The sequence below is a fragment of the Marmota marmota genome, unplaced genomic scaffold (genome assembly GCF_001458135.2).
Source record: "Marmota marmota marmota unplaced genomic scaffold, marMar, whole genome shotgun sequence".
NCBI lineage: Eukaryota > Metazoa > Chordata > Mammalia > Rodentia > Sciuridae > Marmota > Marmota marmota.
This window is the reverse complement of record NW_026000164.1, coordinates 8,595,451-8,602,105: the sequence shown is the minus strand read 5'-3', so window position 1 is coordinate 8,602,105 and position 6,655 is coordinate 8,595,451. Positions and strand designations below refer to the sequence as shown.

The 6,655-nt window shown below is 44.8% G+C and overlaps 1 pseudogene; it reads right to left on the bottom strand.

Annotated features, from left to right (window-relative positions):
- Nucleotides 1-501: 501 nt before the first annotated feature.
- Nucleotides 502-1,002, bottom strand: LOC107149160 (annotated as a pseudogene).
- Nucleotides 1,003-6,655: the final 5,653 nt, after the last annotated feature.

Below are 6,655 nucleotides of genomic sequence, written 5' to 3'. Positions count from 1 at the left end.
CTCTCGTAAATGCTTGATTGGGTGAAGATCTGCTTCTGACAAAGTCTACCTGTCTGAACCTCTTTTGCCATCCTGATCTTCCTGAATGGTTCATAATGCACAAGGGGTAGACGTGGCTGCAGTCTGCCACCTCCTATGAGCTGGTCCATTGAGTCCAGAGAGACACATAGAGGCATTTTCCTGAAAATTAAAGAGCAGCTGGTACACAGAGCATTAACTGCAGACTGCTGCATGCTGGAATTGAAAGTCAAGAGTCTTGCTATCCTTTCACGGACAAGGAAAACCCATCTCTCAGATCTTCAAAGCCACATAGCTCTAAGTGGCTTTGTAAGTGGCCTAACTCTGACCAAAATTCAGGGCCTTTTTTCTTGGTCTATCATCCTTTCCCCTCTTCTATGATACCTCCATAATAACTTTATCTTAGATTATTGTTCATTGATTTTGATTATAGCATTAAATACTGTTGAAATAAATTCTCCTCAGTGTCTTCCCCCCCCCCCATCGGTATATAAACTATTTATTAACAGAAAATGCCTACAGACTCATTTCTTCTTAGATACACCCACGGTGCGGCCGCGGCGCCCAGTGGTCTTAGTGTGCTGGCCTCGGACACGAAGGCCCCAGAAGTGGCATGGTCCCCTGTGGGCCCTAATCTTCTTCAGTCGCTCCAGGTCCTCCCGGAGTTTATTGTCTAGACCATTGGCCAGAACCTGGCTGTATTTCCTATCCTTTACATCCTTCTGTCTGTTCAAGAACAAGTCTGGGATCTTTACTGTCGTGGATTCTGCATAATGGTGATCACACGTTCAACCTCATCTTCAGTGAGTTCTCCAGCCCTCTTGGTGAGGTCAATGTCTGCTTTCCTCAACACCACATGAGCAGACCTTCACCCCGCCCCACACCCTTAATGGCAGTGATGGCAAAGGCTATGTTTGTGTTGAGTACCTGCAAAATGTGCTGGAACTTTTCAGGAATCACTAGAGACATGGCGGCAACAGAGCGGCAGCGTGTAGGCCTCCTGTGGAAGAAGCTCCTCAGTGTCTTTTTGTTCAGGTAGACTCCTTAGCTTCTTACAGATGAAATGAATTTAAAAGAACAATTTTTTTTAAAAATTGTTCTAATTAGTTATACATGACAGTAGAATGCATTTTGACACATCATACATAAATGGAGTATAACTTCTCATTCATCTGATTGTACATGATGTAGAGTTATACAGGTCATGTAATCATATATGCACATAGGGTAATAATGTATGATTCATTCTATTATCATTCCTGCCCCATGCCCCCTCCCCTCCCTTTCACTCCTCTCTGTCTAGTCCAAAATACCTCTATTCTTCCCCACCCCTTATTGTGAATTAGTATCTCATATCAGAGTAGACCTTTGGTCTTTGGTTCTTTGGGATGGGCTTATTTTACTCAGCATAATAAAGAATATTATTTTAAGAGAGCAGATCTCATGTTAAATGTTTTTTTTTTCTGATAACAAAATAAAATTTAAAAAAGACTGGTGTTCTTTCTAACTTATGAGTTTCAGTGTGAACTGTTCTTTTGTTCTTTGTGTTTAAGAATAGGTGTGTAACTCCAGTGTTTGTGTTCGCGTCATTGTTTGGTTAAGATTTTGTCACTATGATAAACTGATAGGCATAAGTCATTACTGTCCTGGGTGGGGGTCCACTTGAGGGCTGTTCACACAATGAGTCAATAAAGATTGTCGTAGACAAGAACTGCCTACCAGTGAACCCACCCAGACAAGAAAGTCCAGAGGAGACTGGAAGCTTGGAACTTCAGGTAATATGTGTGTGTGTTTGTGTATTTCACTCTTTAACTTAAAAAAAAAAACTGCACAACCAGCAAGCACTTGTCATAGAAAAAAATAAAAAGAAAATCGATCATCATATTCTGATGTGTTTCCTTTCATATATATCTATATATAAATAGTTTTTTTTTTTGTATCAGAGATTAAACCCAGAGTTGCTTAACCACTGAGTGACATCCTCAGCAGCCTCTTTAAAAAATATTTTATTTAGAGACAGGGTCTCACTAAGTTGCTTAGGGCCTCACTAAGTTGCTGAGATTGGCTTTGAACTCACAACCCTTCTGCCTAAGCCTCCTGAATCACTGGGATTACAGGCATGTGCCACCACACCCAGCTTCCTTTCAAATATTGTTTTGCACATATACATTTAATAGGTGGCTAGTCTTGAGTTTGTGAGTATCAGAGTGTGAGAGAGGTATGGGGGCTTTGAGAGTGGACACATGGGAATGATTCTAAAGATTGTCCAAGGAATTTAAACTGGTATGGTGGCATGATGAGGGAGGTAGAAAGAAGAGCTGACATGTACCAAAGGTCTCAGTGGTCGAAGGATTGTTTGAGTTAAGGTAAAAGAAGGGAAGGAGTTAGAAAATAAAAAAGAGCTGGTTGGAGAAAAGGTGGCTTAAAAGTATGATATTGAGAAGATGGAAAAAATTCTATTTGAAGTTATATCGTGCAATATGGTAGCCACTGGCCATGCGTGACCACTGAACACTGCAATGGGACTATTTTGAATTGAGATGCTGCTAGTGCAAAATATATACCATTCTCATGAATTAGTACCAAAAATGTAAAATATTTCAGTAATAATTTCTAAGATATTGGTGACATGTTGACATGATAATATTTTGGATACATATTGGCTTAAGGTACATTATTAAAATTAATGTCATTTATTTTTTATTTTAAAATTATGTATATGGCTCAAATTATATTTCTCTCTTTTTCATGGGGGTGCTGGTGAAATAGAATTAAGTCATGTGGCGAGAGAATTTCAAGGAACATAGAGGCAAGAGGAAGGAAGAATCATCTATGCAGATACTGAAGTGACTAAGAATTCATAGCAGAGTCATGGTTGAGTGAGTGACAGTGAAGTAGAACATAATGATGTTCAAGAAATGAAGATGTATGGCCCAGGGTGATAGATGACAATGCAAATGTACATAGAAGCATGTAGTGAGCTAACTGGAGATTTGAAGTTGGGAGATTTTAGGGACAAGGGAAGGAAAATGGTCTGGACATAACAATAAGGATTCACAGAGGTATCTGTTCTGTAGTCAGGACCAATGGAAAGAAGGTTGTGGAGCAAAGACGTTCACTGCCATTAGGAAGGGCTACAGAGGAGGGGTGTTTTCAGAGGAGGCCGGGTTAGGGCAAGAGGGCAGAAACTGTTCCAAGAAGAGGAGCATGAGCTGAGAATGGCCTGTGAGCTCTAGAGGGCACCCTGGATTGGCACCCCTGGATTGGCAGGGGAGTGAAATGCAGGGTGAACCGAGAACCTGGGGCTTCTTTAGGGGACTGGCATATTGGGGTTATGGGACTTAATAAAATGAGCTCTGGTGGTCTTGAGGCAGAATGGATAGAGGTGAGGCTCTGAGTACAGGGAGGTTAGGAGGAGTGGTGTTCTTTTTTCATTTCTGCTGGGGGACATGGAGGCCTGGAAAAGGGCATTTGTACCTGAGTTTGAGGAAGGGTGCGTGTCTCCCTCTTTTACAAGGCCACCAAATGCTGGTCTCCATCAAAGTCCTCTCGATTTTCATGCAGTACTTGTGTTATGGTTTGGATCTTGAATATTCCCAGAAGACCTGTGTGTTAAAGCCTGGCCACCAGCTTATGGTGTTACTGGAAGGTGGTGGAACCTCTAGGAGGCGGGGCCTAATGAAAGGAAGTTAGGTCATTGGGAGATGTGACCTGGCCCTGGAGGTCAAAGAAGGGATTCCAAGCTGAGACCTGAATGATCAGCAGGAGTTCACTAGGCAGCAAGGGAGGGGAAGCATGCCTACAGAGGAGCAGCTCCTAGGAGGTCAAGGGATATGCCCTTGAAGGGGATAGTAGAATCAGCCTCCTCCTCTCATTCTCCTTTTGCTTTCTGGCTGCTGTGAGGTGACCAATTTCCTCTGCCATCTACTTCTACCAGGATGAACTATACAGCCAGAAGCCCAAGGGCAACAGGGCCAAGCAACCATGGACTGAAATCTCTGAAACCATGAGCCAAAATAAACCTTTCCTCCTTTAAATTGATTTATTTCAGGTATTTTGTCACAGTGACAGAAAGCTAACAGAACTTCAATAGGTGATTTCTTCAGCCAATCATAACTTCAAATTATTACTTAGAAGCAGATGACTTTAAACTTTCCCTGTAATTCTCCTGTGCTCCCTTCTCTTCTCTGGGTGTGGGTAACCTACTCCATCGTACTCTGGCTCATTCTGGGCATGACTAGAACAAAGCACATGTTCTTACTCCCACAGTTGTGCCTCTGAATGGAAAGCACCACTCTGCATGGGGCCAGAACTTGGGCTGGGTCAACGGCTCTCCCTGCCTCCCTCCCACATTCAACCCATTGCTAGGTCCTGCCCATAACTTTGTGTCCTAAAAAGCTCTCTAATCTGTGCATTTTCATCCATCTCCACAAACCACCCCTCTGCGTCAGAGCGCTATAGTAGCCTCTTCCCTGTGTATTTCAGTACTGCGCCTCCTGCTACGGTGCACACCACCTCTAGGGGGATATTTTCAATTTTTTTCATGCCTTTCTTTTCATCTAAAGCTCAGCAGCAGTTCCCTGTTGTCCTCGGGATAGAACTGAAGCTCTTCCTTGTGCCCTGCAGCTTCTCTGCACACCATCCAGCCTTCTTTCCCCGCAGTGCCTGCACCTGACTCTGTGTTCTCACGTGGCCGTCTCCAGATATCACAGGGCCTCCCAGGAGCTGCTCCTCTGTAGGCATGCTTCCCCTCCCTTGCTGCCTAGTGAACTCCTGCTGATCATTCAGGTCTCAGCTTGGAATCCCTTCTTTGACCTCCAGGGCCAGGTCACATCTCCCAATTATATACTCTTTCAGGTCCTGTGACCATTGCAGTTTTGGGCCATAATTATTGGATGAGTATCTCCCACCTGCAGGTCCCCTACGGGCATGGACTCACCATGAGGGCTGGAGTCATGCCTGCTTTTACTCAGTATTATATTCCCAGCACCTAACAAAAAGCCCAGCACACAGTATGTGTTCAATAAATATTTTGGGATGAATAGATGAATGGCTTGAGATGTCATAAAAACCCTCATATTTTATCAAATACAGGATCTACTTTGATCTAGCATGCAATTCCAAAAATTCTGGAACTCAATTTCACTCAGTAATTACATAAGCATTTGGATCTTTACCAGGAATGGGGCTGGGCCTACTCTGCTGCTACAAAGCAGACTAGAACACCTTTGCTAGAACTACACAGATTGCTGCTTGGCAGAACATCCTCCAGTTACTTCTCACGCTTGGGGGCAAAAGCCAGAACTGGTTTTCTGAAGCGCGTTGTTTCTGTCAGATTTTTTTTTTTAATTTTTCAATATTTATTTTCTAGTTTTCGGCGGACACAACATCTTTGTTTGTATGTGGTGCTGAGGATCGAACCTGGGTCGCACGCACGCCAGGAGAGCGCGCTACCGCTTGAGCCACATCCCCAGCCCTCTGTCAGATTTTTTCAATGATGAGACCAAAAGACCCAACAAGAACAATTTTAAGGAGGGAAACTTTATTTGGGGGCTCATGGTTTCAGAGGTCTCAGTTCATAGACAGACATCATGGTGGAAGGGTGTGGCAGAGAAGAGCAATGGGAACTTGACACCAGGAAGCAGAGAACTCTGCTCAACCAGGACAAAATATAAACCCTAAAAGCATGACCCAGGGACCCACCTCTTCCAGCCACACCCTACCCATCTGAGTTACCACCAAGTTAATCCCTATCAGGGATTAATGTACAGGTTAGGTTAAACCCCATTCTAATCCAATCATTCATTATTAAATTTTCTTTCATTGTCTCACACATGAGCTTTTGGGGGACACTTCATATCTACACCATAACACATGTTGACAAGTCTCAGCATCTTTTGTTCCAGTAGACCCTTCCTTTTTTTCTAAGACAGTGTCCATCTGCAACTTTGGTCACACCTCTGGGTGGTGAGGTAAACAGCAACTCAGTGGGTGGAAGGAAGGGCAGGCTAAGGAAGCTTTTGCAAGCTCTGAGGCTTAGCTGACCAGAGCCCACTTCCTCTGTGATATCAGCCTTTTGGGTAGCTTCTTAAAGGCAGGGGAGGTGGGGGACCAACTAGAGATGGACTCTCCATTTCAAGTGAGGCAGGTTTTCTATCTGAGTTCAACCCCCACTCCTTGAAACGTTTACTCCCCCTAATGACTTCGCTGGCTATTTTCAGTGACAAACATTCCCACTCCAGGGCCAGGCTCTGATTTTGGCTTCCTCTGGGAGCAGGGAGAAGGAAGCAGCAGATGCCCTGCTCACGACTGCCTTGGTGCCAGCAACCTGCCTGTGCTGCTGTGGGTGCCCGGGACTCTTTTCCTGTCCGCCCTTCTCAGCTCCCACGGTTGCTGACCCTTCGCCATCTGACCATCTGCCTCCGCTGCCCCCCCCCAACATTTCTGGCCTGCTGACGCTTGCTGTGCCCGTGGGTGCCCATCTGCCCAGCCCTTGGAGTGGAGCACTCCTGCCCCCTGCTCTGCAGATGCCCTGTGCAGATTCCATTGCCCTGGTCCTGAAACCCTTACTGCTATGGCAGACACCTGATAGGAGAGCGAGGTTTACGTGGTGAGAAGTCCATCAGTGTCACCACAC